This window comes from Schistocerca piceifrons, chromosome 5 (genome assembly GCF_021461385.2).
Source record: "Schistocerca piceifrons isolate TAMUIC-IGC-003096 chromosome 5, iqSchPice1.1, whole genome shotgun sequence".
Lineage (NCBI taxonomy): Eukaryota > Metazoa > Arthropoda > Insecta > Orthoptera > Acrididae > Schistocerca > Schistocerca piceifrons.
The window spans coordinates 531,011,148-531,025,069 of NC_060142.1; positions in this window are offsets into that span (position 1 = coordinate 531,011,148).

Sequence of the window (13,922 nt, forward strand, 5' to 3'; positions counted from 1 at the left end):
CTGTCACCACAACCAATTCGACTGATATCGGAAGAACGACAGTTACGCATTACTTATTTTAGTTGGTTGTCTCAGCCTTCTCAGGAAGAAGGTAATACTCCGTCGTCGTAAAATATTCAACTCCACAATAATCTAATATCAGTTTCTCCAATTTTCGGGGCGGATAACTCGAATATCTGAGTCCTCCAAATTTTAAGGGGATACGGAATCACCTATCCCCACAATGTTAATATATGCCTACTATAGGGAACATTTTCTCACAAACTACTGGAGACAGAGAGGTAAAAATTTTACTGTATGTGCATTCATATGTTACAACAATACTGAAACAACAGTTTATTGTCAAAGTATTTTCTTACAGAGATATTGTACATTTATTTTTAAGTAAATTTTTTCCATCGCTTTTTACTAGACTATCACCCCTAAGTCTTTTGTAAATCAAGTAATTAAAAAATCGTTGTTTCAGTATGTAATAGGGACCTATGTCACTACGTCATAAAAATTTCAGACTTCTAGGTTGACCAGTACCTGAGATAATGTTCCTAGATGAAGTAAAAAGTAAACTTACGGGAAACGGAGAAAGAAGATTAAAACATTCCTGATCCGTAGCTAATACCCCCTTCACAGTCTTCATAATCATCTTCAAGTCTTCTTTTGGCACCCCTCTGCACCTGTCTTGCTTTTTTCACTAATGTCTTGATTATATTATCAGCATGCCTTAGTCTGTGCTGATCTAAAAAGAACATAGCACGTACCGTACGGGAACCAACACACATACCCAACTTTTGAAGGACCTGGCATTTAGTTATATTTCCAAGATTGAAGGTTGCCACAGCATCATACACACCAAAATGTAGTGTATTAATTCCGACAAACACTGTTTTTGGGAGACGATGCCATATCACACTATTCAAGCACTCGTTGGGGTTCTGCGTTTTTCCGTGAAGACATTTCATCAGAAGACTTCTGTCAGCCAGATCTCTGAAAATGGGCTTTATTTCTGCCATGATGGCTGATGGTAGACTGTGGTGGTGAATGTATTTCTCTCCTGTTGTTAGTCCCCTATTGTATTTACACCAGCTGTTTTCACCTTTGGGGCACAAACCATGTTGTGGATGCTCATCCGTGGATGCGGTGTGGAAATATAAAGCCCATATAGCTCTCCTCATTTCTTCAAGATTGCCTGTATTTTGCCTGATTGCAAGGCCATAGCAGTTCTGAATGTGGTCTATTATGGAATCAGTCAATCTTCCTCTGCCATCCAAGGTTTTCCCATCATCTAGTTTTTTCCCTTTCATAACTGATTTTAACCTTCTCAGCCTGGCACCCATTCTCTTCTGCACATGTCCTATACATTCAAGTTTGCTTATATTTACACTGTTCCCATATGGTTTGCTTTCCAAAACTTCTTTGAATGCTTTAGAGTCACCATCTCCCAGATATTTGACATAGCGAACATTATACCACTGTGAAGAGCGATGAAAAATTTTCTTCACCCCAGCAACCTCCATGCCACCACTACTACCATAATAATTAGCAATACAGTCATCACTGTGTTCATTTTTCAGCCTGCCTGTGCACCTACAGTATTTAGACATTATTGCAACATCAATAACCTTGCCAGTATCAACACTAGTTGCTGTTACAACACCATTGTTGGAGGTGTGGCCCCTTTTCTGCCACGTGCCATCAAACGCCACTGTGAGGTCACGACTGCCGTCATTTTCTTCCACTGCTTCTTCCACAGCAACCTGCATTGACTTCTGTGCTACATCTTCAACTGCAGATCCTAGTACATAATTGTAAGCTTCAAACTTTGAAGGTGCACTTGGAAGATTTAGAACACCACATAGCATATCACCAGCTGCTTTGCCCTTACCAATTGCTCGCAATCCATAAACTAACCTAATATTTACACTATAAAGTTCAGTTTTCTTGTATCCATTGTTTACAGTTACTGAAACCGAACTTGGAAACTTACAGCTGTATTTACAAACACTGCATATTAAATTAAACTGGGCAGCCAGGCCAACATGGGATTCTACTTTCAGAGAAACGTTTCCATGACATTTTTTGCAGCACAAACTGTTTTCAAGAGCTTCACACAATATATTCGTATCAATGAGTTCAAAAACTTCATTCCCTCTATCAAGTAAATTATATTTCTCTTCCAAATCTCTTAGTTTTTTATGAGAAGCACTGTTTTCATTTGGTGTAAGTTCGTTCGGCAAATCAGTAATAAGTGGATTCACATTTTCCAACAGTGATGATGATGAACTGCTTTGCTTTGCTAATGAATCATTATTTCTTTGCTTTTGCCAGTTCACACGCTTTTTAAATACTTTTGCTTTAGCTCTAGGCATTTTCACTGCGAAAAATGAAGCACTAAATACGAAATAACTCAACAACAACTACTTTCTTATATCACACTGTTTACAAAACAGTCCCGCCACAAAGTCAAAGAGTAACTTGAGGAAACCAGAGAGAAACATTTTCGGGCAACTAGTGTATAAATAGTCGCTGGAAACCGGGATATTTGAATTCATGTCACTTTAAAGGTACTGCCAAAAAGTTCATGGTCAGCCACGACAGACGTGTATAACTAAAGCGCAATACCCGATCTCACAAATATATAAAAATAAAATAGTTATAATTGTAGTAGAGCTATGTATGATACGTCATTTTAAAGAGGAAACATGGCAGAATATAATACGCCAATAAAAAAAAATCGATTTTTTAACCCAAAATCCGATTCCGTATCCCCTTAACTTGTTGTTATAGTGTTGAATTTATGTAGCAGAGTTTTTTTCCTTTATTGTGTTTCAGTGCCCCATCTAGGGCGGGCTGGCAGCAGCATATGCGCTGCTCTTCAGCCGAAAGACAGTAATTATACAAAGAAGATAATTAAAATAACAGAATGGAGAAAATATGGCGTACATTAATACAAAAAATGGGGAACAGTACGGAAGAGAACAAAAGGGGATGTCTGTAAAATGGAGACAAAAACAGTAAAAAAAAGTAGTGCATACAAAAAACCACACAATGGGACAATTAAAGAACACAAAGTGAAGTTACAAGTGAAAGAAAAAACAGCCATCAGTCACTATTTTTAACAAATTAACCTGGTTTCAACACTGCTAGGAGTGTCTTCCTCATAATTTAAATCAAAGAATGGACTTTATTCTATAATATGGTCACAGAATTATGACTAAAAACGTATGATATGGTGTAAGTACGGAATCATCGTGAAAGACTGGCAGTACGTATATGTCATATATAAAATAATAAATATGCAAAAAGGGCATTAGTCACAAAGATATTTAAGATCAAGAAAACTGTGATGGCGAGCCACTAAGGGTGCTCTTTACTTGCGTGCTGCAGGTTGCAAATTGGACAGCGCTGAAGAGGGCCAGGGAAGGAGTGACATGAGAGGAAAGCAGTCGAGGAGGGGGTGCAGGGACTCAGGGAGGGAAGGAGAAAAATCCACTATGGGAGAAGGAGGGGAGAGGAAAATGGGGCCCTGGGGAGGGGTGGGGGGGAACAAGGCCAGGTTACAGTTGGAAGGAAGGGTAGATGTCACAGCGAAGTTCCACATCTTGGAGGGTGATGTGCTGGAAATTGCCCTGATGCAGAAGATGGAGGGTGTGGAGTTGGAGGGATATAGCGATAGAGGCACAGCAATGGACGGGGGGTGGAGAGGCAGGAGGAAACCAGGGGGCAGGGCGACCGAGGCTGCAGACAGTAAAAAGGAGGCAGAGATGTTGGTCAAAAAGAAGGAGGTATGGGAGGGGAATGAAGTCATACAGGAGTCATGTGGGGGAATGAAGGTGGATATGGAAGGCAACGTGAAGCACATGGCATTTGAGGAATTGGAGGACCCTCTAAAAGTGGGGAGGGGGTTGGAGATCCAGGCAATGCTAGCATAACAGAGGGATTTGTAGGTGTGGAGGATGGTGGAAGGATGCATTCCCCATGTCTGACCAGACAGGAGTTTCAGGCGGCAGAGGTGGAAATGGGCTTTCTGCTGAATGGTCAGGAGATGAGGGTTCCAGGTGAGGTGACAGTTGAGGGTGAGGCCAAGATATCTCAGGGTGAGGGTGTGCTGGATGGGACAACCATATATGGTTAGTTAGAAATCGTGGAGACAGAAGGAGCGGCTCGTGCAGCCTATGATGATTTCCTGGGTTTGGGAGGGGTTGGGGCCTTCGCCTGGTTACACCAAGTGGCGAACTGGTCAAAAAGGGTTTGGAGGGTGCATTGGGACCGCTGAAACGTAGGATAGAGAGCCAGTAAGGTGGTGTCATCAGCATATTGGAGAAGGTGGACAGGTGGGGGTGGCTTGGGCATGTCAGCACTTTACAGGAGATAGAGGAGAGGGGAGAGGACGGAGCCCTGTGAGATGCCAGCCATGGTGTAAAAGAGACAGGAGTTGTTGTTGTGGAGGGTGACTCAGGAAGGATGGCATGAGAGGAAGGAAGCATCCGGGCGGACAAATAGGCAGGGCGTAGTTTTGGAATTTAAAGAGGAGACCGGGATGCCATACGTGGTCATTGCATTTTGTATGCCGAGGGAAACAAAAATGGTGGATCGATGGGAGTTAACCTGAAGGGAGAGAAGGTGGAGATGGTTAAGGACTTGGTATCTGGAGGAAAAGGAGGATTGGAAGCCACACTGGGTAAAGGGGAGGAGGTGGTGTTGATTTAGGTGCTGATGGATATGATGGGAGAGGATGGATTTGAATACCTTACTGAAGATCGAGGTAAGGCAGATGGGGCGATAGAAAGACGCAATGGAAGGGGGTTTGTTGGGTTTGAGGAATAAGAGGATGCGGGAAGTCTTCCACAGGTCAGGGTAGAAGCCGGTAGAGAGGATGATGCTATAGAGATTGGCAAGAACAGTCAGGAAGGAGAAGGGGCTTTCTCTAAGATGGCGACAGGTGACACAGTCATGGTCAGGGGCCATGCTGTATTTGGGCTGGAGGATAAGTTGCTGTGACTGGAGTGTTGATGTCAGAGGGGAGCAACTGCTCCAAGAACTGTAGACAAGGAGCAAGTGGTGTGACTGAGGTATTGGCACTTTCCACGACGGTGAGGAAAAGAGAATAATCAAAGTGGGGATCATCAGGGACAGAGAAGACCTCGGAAAGGTGGGAAGTGGAGTGGGTTCAAATGGCTCTGAGCACTATGGGACTTAACATCTTAGGTCATCAGTCCGCTAGAACTTAGAGCTACTAAAACCTAACTAACCTAAGGACATCACACACATCCATCCCCGAGGCAGGATTCGAACCTGCGACCATAGCAGTCCCGCGGTTCCGGACTGCAGCGCCTAGAACCGCACGCCCACCACGGCCAGAGGGGGAGTGGTTGGCCTTACTGAGGTTGTTGGAAAGGGGGAGGTCGTTATGGAGAAGGGGGTAATGAGGTGTGGACTGGGAACCAGCAAAGCGATGGAAGGCAGACGAGCACTTGGAGGCGTTGATAGGGAGGGTGGCGTCGAGTTGTGTACAGGCTGACGCCAGTCCCGGCGTTTCTTTGCTGTAATAAGGTTCCATATTTGTCGCTGTATTTGCCGGTGGTGTTGGAATGTATCACTGTCACGAGTGCGCAGGAGGGAGCGATAGAGGCCGTGTAATTCGCAGAGGAGGAGGACAGCCCGTGCAGGGAGAGTGGGACGATGGGGGTGGATGGTTTTAGTAGAAACATGGGCCTCCACGGCGTTAATAAGTACCTTCTGAAGGAAGGACGAGGCGTGGATGATATCATCAGTATGGTGATAGGTAAAAGGGTGGCTTTAGACCTGGGTGGCGATGGATTCCCGGTAGGCATCCCAGTTGGCACAACAGTAGTCATGGACGGCCTTGGAAGGAGGTGCAGGGTGGGGAGCCTGAGAAGGGCGGTGAGAAGACGTGACAGTGAGAAGGATGGAGAGGTGGTCGCTACCTTTGGGGTCAAGGATGTCGACGGCGATACGCCGAAGGAGGTTGGCGGAGACCATAACAACATCGGCGGTGGTGTCACTTTTGGATGGTGACACCACCTCCGTGTTCTGGGGAAAGGGAACAAGACCACCTTGGATCGTGGAGAGCAACTGACGCCACCGCCGAAGGGCGGAAGGGGAGCAGCTATGGATGCTAATGTCGGTAGCAATCACATAGCTGGAGAAGGTGCAGTCGTTGTGGGAGATGAAGTCATAAGGAAGAGGAGCAGTGGAGCGGACATAGGTGGTGGTGCAGGTGATGATGTGCCCCAGATGTATAGCGAAATTCTGCATTACCAGCTGTTGATGACCTCCTGAATGGCTGTTTTCAACTCAGCTTGGTTTTCGGTTTGTTGCTGTACACCTTGCCTATAATACGGCCTCACAAAAAGGAGTCGCATGTATTCAGGTCCGGAGAATATGGCGATCAATCGAGGCCGACGCCAGTAGCCTCTGGGTACTCCAGAGCCAGAATGCCGTTCCCAATGTGCTCCTCCAGGACATCACTCTCCTGCTTCGAAGGGATCGAGCTCCATCTTGCTTGAACAACATCTTAGTGAAATCAGGGTCACTTTGGATAATGGAGATAAAATCATCTTCCAAAACCTTGACGTATCCTTCGGTAGTCACTGTACCATCAAGGAAATCGCACCGATTATTCTGTGACCGGTCATTGCGTACTACGCTGTCAGCCGTTGAGAGTGAAGAAATTTCTCGATCGCGAAATGCGGATTCTCGGTACCTAAATGCGCCAGTTTTGCTAACCGATGAACCCATCCAACCCATCCAAATGGGCTTCGTCGCTAAGCCAAACCATACATGCGCATACTAATTCCCATCATGCCCCGCGGCAGGCCGTGGTGGCCGAGCGGTTCTAGGCGCTACAGTCTGGAACCGAGTGACCGCTACGGTCGTAGGTTCGAATCCAGGGCATGGTTGTGTGTGATGTCCTTAGGTTAGTTAGGTTTAAGTAGTTCTAAGCTCTAGGGGAATGATGACCTGAGAAGTTGAGTCACATAGTGCTCAGAGCCATTTGAACCATGCCCCGTGGCCAGCCGTGCAGTTTGAATGTCCTAAGGCAAGTCGATCAGAAGTTATGACGATTTTATTTCATGTAATTCAATGTTTGTCACCCTGAATGTACAGTACTTATCCGGAATTCATTCAAAAATGATAGAAGAATGTATTTCGCTACCTACCTGATAAAACGTTCCTTTCACTACATTGGTGAATCTTACTCTGCATCGTTTAACTACGCAGGTATCAATGATGTATTATTGTAAGCGGGTATTGCTATTTCTGCTACATTGGTTGCTCACTGGCAACCTTATGGTGGAAGACGTGGAATGACTGTTCCTACTTATTGTGGACTTCCAATAGTCCTCACAGGTGACCAATAGCACAATGTCGCCATCCGACTGCAGTCTCCGTTACAAATAAACCTACCAAAGTGATACAGTTCGATTTTCATCGACTTTGATTAAGTGGTAGTGTAGATTAAAACAAGATACACATACTTTTTTTATACGTAATAATACTGCAGTTAATGTGGTGAAACTCACATCCCCCCCCCCCCCCCCCACATTTGCAAAAGAACTGAGTTTAATATTTCTAAATGAATAGCGTTGAAAGCATAAGAGATTTTAAAAAATCCAAATAAAAGTTCTGTGGGTTTTAATGTAAGTTACAATGGTGCACTCAGATTTGTCGAAGAAATAACTTTTTTCGAAATCTCCTCCTGTCCACTTTGTTTCTCATTTCGATATTTGACTAATAGCAAAACGCATAGCGTGGTTAATACCAAATTCAGTTACGTATGATGAAGTGTTACTCCAAAGAATGACTCCTGTCATGAAACTGTTGCTGTCAGATGTGCTAGGTGGTAAAATAAAATTGCACGCAGCATTCTTGTCCCGAACAGTTCTGCACTTCCTCATTGTTTTAAAGTTTTACAGTAATGTTAGCGTACAACATAACGTAGCAGCAATTACAAATATAACGTAACTAAATCTGAAAAGGTTAGAACGTAAAAAATGAAAAAAAGTGCACCAAATGTAAAAAGAAAATGCCACTAGAACACAAAATATCATAAAATTTAAAGAAAAAATATATATGTAAAAGAATTTACGTAGGATATACAATTATAACATATTTGGCTGGGAAAGACATATTAAACAACCCAACATGATAACTGGCATTGAAGCGGAAACATATCGAACGTGCATACAGTGATGTAGATATATTGCTAGCTTCTTTCTGAAAAATGCGTCTTTGGAAAAACACTTCATCATATATGACTGAAATGCTAATAACGATGTTATGCGTGTTACCATTAGTCAAATGTGGAAATGAAAAACAAAGTAGTGGAAGGAGGGGATTTTGAAAAAAATCTACCTTTTAGACAAATCTGGATGCACCGTTGTAGCGTGTACTAAATGCCACAGAACTCTTGTTTGAAGTTTTATTTTATATTTGTTAGCGTTTCAACGGTATTCATTCAGAAACATTAAGCTCAATATTTTCAAGGGGATTTTCCGGCCCCTTGACGGCGGTGTGGGTACGTATAAAACAAATTGTATCTCTCATTATGCTCTACATTACATCATATTCATCCCTGATCAAAATCAAAGAGTGTCCGGTGGATAGGTTTAACTTTTAGTATCTTTCATAACTTTGACTCAGTATTTTTGTATGGGTTTACCTCCAGCCCACCTTCTTCCATCTCAGCACTAACAATAAGTTCCTTGTTCCTGTGCTGTGCTACTACTGCCGTCGTTGGAATTACTTACAGCAGTGCTTCTGAAGAATCCACCGACAATTGCGATGCAGTCAGAATAGAGATCTTTCTGATGGTCGAATCTAAAACTGCACAAAGGCGAACATGAAACATGAAACTCGTAAGTTGGATGTGCCACCGGAGTGAGTCTTGCATTACACTTTGACAAGCTAAAATTTAAATACGGAGACTTCACAATTACCATGAACGAAATTTTAGTACCGACGATGTCTGCAGATGTCTTCAAGAGTACCCTGGAGCCAATGTTTTCATTATAATCTGTTATTCTACCCTGTTTGGCGGTTTCCGTTCCTGGTACTACAATCCACAGCAGCCGATCTCCTTCTCCTCGCTTCTTCCCTTGCCTCCTAGCTCAAAGAGGGGTCGAAGAAAAACGCAGCTCTCCCCTCGTTATTACTTTATTATTCTACTGTTTGTGTAGCAAATTGCTTTTCAGAATTATAGCCATATGTACAACGAGAAACGTAACAGCTTGCTGTTGTAGGGAGGAAGGGCTGTTGCAGACGTTGTTGATGCAGTAGGGGGGATATTACTTTTGCCGTTACAGATGTGATATCAGCACAGTCTCCCTCTGTGGTAGTTAAGACAGAAATGAGCTCATGGGTCAACTAACAGCGATGAATATTGCGTTCCACTTCGGAGTGGCAGTTACAAGTATTTCTGAAACGAGGTTAATGACCTATTCTTGCGAATAAAATATTCTGTTGCTAGAAATATAACGAGGTATAATCCAGCGATCAGTTCATTTCATCGGTTTAAACTTATTCATTATGTATTGTAAGTTGACAGATTCTGGTGCGGGCGGTTTCCATGCTGAGGCGGTGAATTCTAATAATATTGAAACAGATGGGAGTACCCGGTTGGACGGCGTGTAACTGCGAAAGGAAAGGAGGCAACACTAATAGGAATGACGTCAAGGAAAAATTTTTGGAGACCATTATTCTGCAGGTGCGAAACGGCTTCAGTTCTGAGCTTGGGATGGTATGGCAGAAGATGTACAATGCACATGTTGAGGGACTAGGTAACTATAGGTGGCAGACGAATTAAGAAATAGACAATTACACAAACATGATGATAGTAAACGAACACAATAACGAGAACATCTTCAGTTTGGAGCTATTACTCTAAAAGATGTCCTACGAAAATTACACTGTCATATATAAACTTTGTATCTTCTTTAATATTAATATCAATGCGACAAACAGGATGTCGTTGATTAGATCTTGTTAAGAGCAATTTATTTAGCTGCACAGAAGTTACACGCCACACCCGACACAGGCACGAAGCGCATGGTAAAGGAATAGCAGATTAGTGTATAGACATTCAGAAGTAATATAAAGACCGGCACACAGGAGTATGCCTTCCTAGGATCACATTAACAGTATAATTCAAGATCAAAACAAACAATGACGCATAATTTGGTAGAAAAGTTGGTGGTTAACTACGACACAATTAAAAAAGGAAGTTGGGAGAAAATTATGAAATCCAATGGATTATAAACAGGAGAAAATTTTCATTCAGGACAATGGAGATTACTTATGCATATCTTGTCATGTACGTCATTTGTTTTGTACTGTAAATTAGGTAACTTAAAAGCAAAACAAGATGCTTGTTCTGGCTGAGATGGGCTAATCCAGATCGACCAAGTACTGTGTCATTCTCTGCCAATAAAATCATTAATGAATTATGAACAATATGGGTACGAGGGGAGTTCGGTAAGTAAGGAAACACTTTTTCTCAGCCAGTTTCAGTTAAAAATATGCAGAATTTATTGTGGGCCGTTGTGCAATATTCCCCCACCAGCCCTTAAACTTTCATGAATTTCCTGTATCTGCCGGTGCTATAAGTGAACTTTCTCAGTCGCATGACTACGGAGCATGGCAGTGAACAGAACTACGGTGAGTCGTTGGGCGAAAAATATGTTATGACCGTAACAAGGTAGCCATGCCTGCCCCATCTGCCGCCTGCCGGCCGACCGCTCACAGCTACAGCTCCTGCAGTTTTGGAACGTGCTGACACTGTCACTCGATATATTCGACGGATCGCAATCAAACACCTCGCTGCAGAACCAGACGTCTCTGTTGATAATGGTGATACTCTCGCTCACCGCTTGAGGTGCTCAAAATGTGTGTGCTCGTTGCATACCTCACCGCCTAACGCAAGACCATAAAGGGCAGTGAAGGACAATCTGTGCGGAACTGCTTGCGTGTTACGATGCTGAGTGTCACAATTCACTGCGGATCATCATCGCAGGCGATGAAAGATGCCGTCATCACAACGAACTTCAACCAAAACGGTAGACTATGGAGTGGCGTCACACAACCTCTCTTCTGAAGACAATGATCAAACCCGTATGGGACTTTGAAGGGGTTGTTCCTTTTGATGTCCTCGCTCATGGTGCATTATGCTACATTCAGGAAACTGAAGAAACGACCAGAGCATGTTCAACGCCACAAAAATGCAAACGAAATACTGCTTTTTCATGACAATGCAAGGTATCAGACAAGTCTGTGCACTCAAATGGAGCTCACAAAACTTCATTGGCCTGTTCTTTCTCATCCACCCTACGGCCTGGATCTCGCACCTTCCGACTTCCATCTGTTTGGCATAATGAAGAATGCACTCCACGGGAGGCAGAACGTAGATGATGCGAAAGTACCCCGTGACCAGACAGACCTTCCCACTAAGGTGGTGTAAGGTCTTCGTGCTGAAAGAAGAGTTTGTTGAAAATAGGATTTTTCAGCCAAAAGAATGGCGAATAATATAGTGTACTCGAATCATGTATAAAACGAAGTTCCTTTCACAAAACATGTGTTTTTCTTTACTTACTGAACTCCCCTTGTAGTTTACTTTGTACTTGTGAGATACGTTCTGATTTCGATTTCTGACGTTAGGGGCCAAGGACACGAGTCCATAGAAGATAAGGAAACCAGGAGCGTAGATAGTGGAGGTTGTGGGGCAGTGAGCGTAGTTGCTCGTTGATGACGAGTCATGTAACTGGAACGGTCAGTGGTTCTATTTGACTGAAGTGGCGGCAAGGAAGAAGGACGGAAGGAAGAGTGGCTTTAGGGCCCCGTCGACATCGAGGTCATTACAGAAGGACCACAATCTCCGGTTTTGTTGAGGATGGGGAAGGGAACCGGCCATGCCCTTTCAAAGGAACCATTGCGGATTTGCCTGGAACGATTTAGGAAAATAACGGAAAACCTAAATCTGGAGGCCCGAGCGAGTTGGAACCGTTGTCCTTCCGAATTCAAGCCCAGTGTGCTAATAACTGCTCCACCTCGTTCGGTGCAGAACTGGCGGTTGAGTAGCATGTGGTAGCCAGCAACTGTCGGACAGCATCTCTAGTGGCGGATCGGCTGCAGGAATAAATAGCAGGAAATTTAACACAGTTATTTAATTTGAACCTCGAAGGGAACCTCGAAGGGAACGATCTATTGATACGTAATCAGCATGGTTTCAGAAAACATCGTTCTTGTGCAACGCAACTAGTTCTTTATTCGCACGAAGTAATGTCCGCTATCGACAGGGGATCTCAAGTTGATTCCGTATTTCTAGATTTCCCGAAAGCTTTTGACACCGTTCCTCACAGTGACTTCTAATCAAGCTGCGGACCTATGGGGTATCGTCTCAGTTGTGCGACTGGATTCCTGATTTCCTGTGAGGAAGGTCGCAGTTCGTAGTAATAGACGGCAAATCAACGAGTAAAACTGAAGTGATATCAGGTGTTCCCCTGGGAAGCGTCCTGGGACCTCTCCTGTTCGTGATCTATATAAATGACCTGGGTGACAATCTGGCCAGTTCTCTTAGGATGTTCGCAGATGATGCTGTAATTTAGCGTCTAGTAAGGTCATCCGAAGACCAGTATCAGTTGCAAAGCGATTTAGAAAAGATTGCTGTATGGTGTGACAGGTGGCAGTTGACGCTAAATAACGAAAAGTGTGAGGTGATCCACATGAGTTCCAAAAGAAATCCGTTGGAATTCGATTACTCGATAGATAGTACAATTCTCAAGGCTGTCATTTCAACTAAGCACCTGGGTGTTAAAGTTACGAACAACTTCAGTTGGAAAGACCACATAGATAATATTGTGGGGAAGGCGAGCCAAAGGTTGCGTTTCATTGGCAGGACACTTAGAAGATGCAACAAGTCCACTAAAGAGACAGCTTACACTACACTCGTTCGTCCTCTGTTAGAATATTGCTGCGCGCTGCAGGATCCTTACCAGGTGGGATTGACGGGGGACATCGAAAGGGTGCAAAAAGGGCAGCTCGTTTTATATTATCACGTAATAGGGGAGAGAGTGTGGCAGATATGATACGCGGGTTGGGATGGAAGTCATTAAAGCAAAGACGTTTTTCGTCGCGGCAAGATCTTTTTTCGAAATTTTAGTCACCAACTTTCTCTTCCGAATGCGAAAATATTTTGTTGAGCCCAACCTACATAGCTAGGAATGATCATCAAAATAAAATAAGAGAAATCAGAGCTTGAACAGAAAGGTTTAGGTGTTCGTTTTTCCCGCGCGCTGTTCGGGAGTGGAATGGTAGAGAGATTGTGTTACTGTGGTTCGATGAACCCTCTGCCATGCACTTAAATTTGAATTGCAGAGTAATATGTAGATGTAGATGTCGATGATTGATACTGGGAGTAATGCTGAGGTTTGCCGCTGGTACCACTGGTGAACTTGGACAACGGAACCTTAGAAACAATAATTATCGGTTCACTGAATAATCTGGGCTTGCAATTGAATGATTCGTGCCTATTTTGAGCTGCCCCCGCTCTAATATAGATCAATCATCCACAGAATAAAGGGACACGCAGTTGTAAGGGGCGAACACGCACAACAGCGAGACCATGGAATGGTTCGATTCAACATGGGAGACGAGATGATGAGTTCCTGTTTCGTAGAACTCGGTCGACCGTTGACAGGTCCACAACCGCACCACCTATTACAGTTCTTCGCCCGACTGAAACCGACGTTAACGCATGCCTTTATTCAGGTCACCAACGATATGAAACTCATACGGTGAACGATTCGTGCTGTACAGGGGATGGTACTGTGTTTCCCAACCAAATCCCAGAGGCGTAGCCTTCGTATTATTGCCAGGTTGGGAGCGAGTTTTATTATGCAAAAGCATGATTC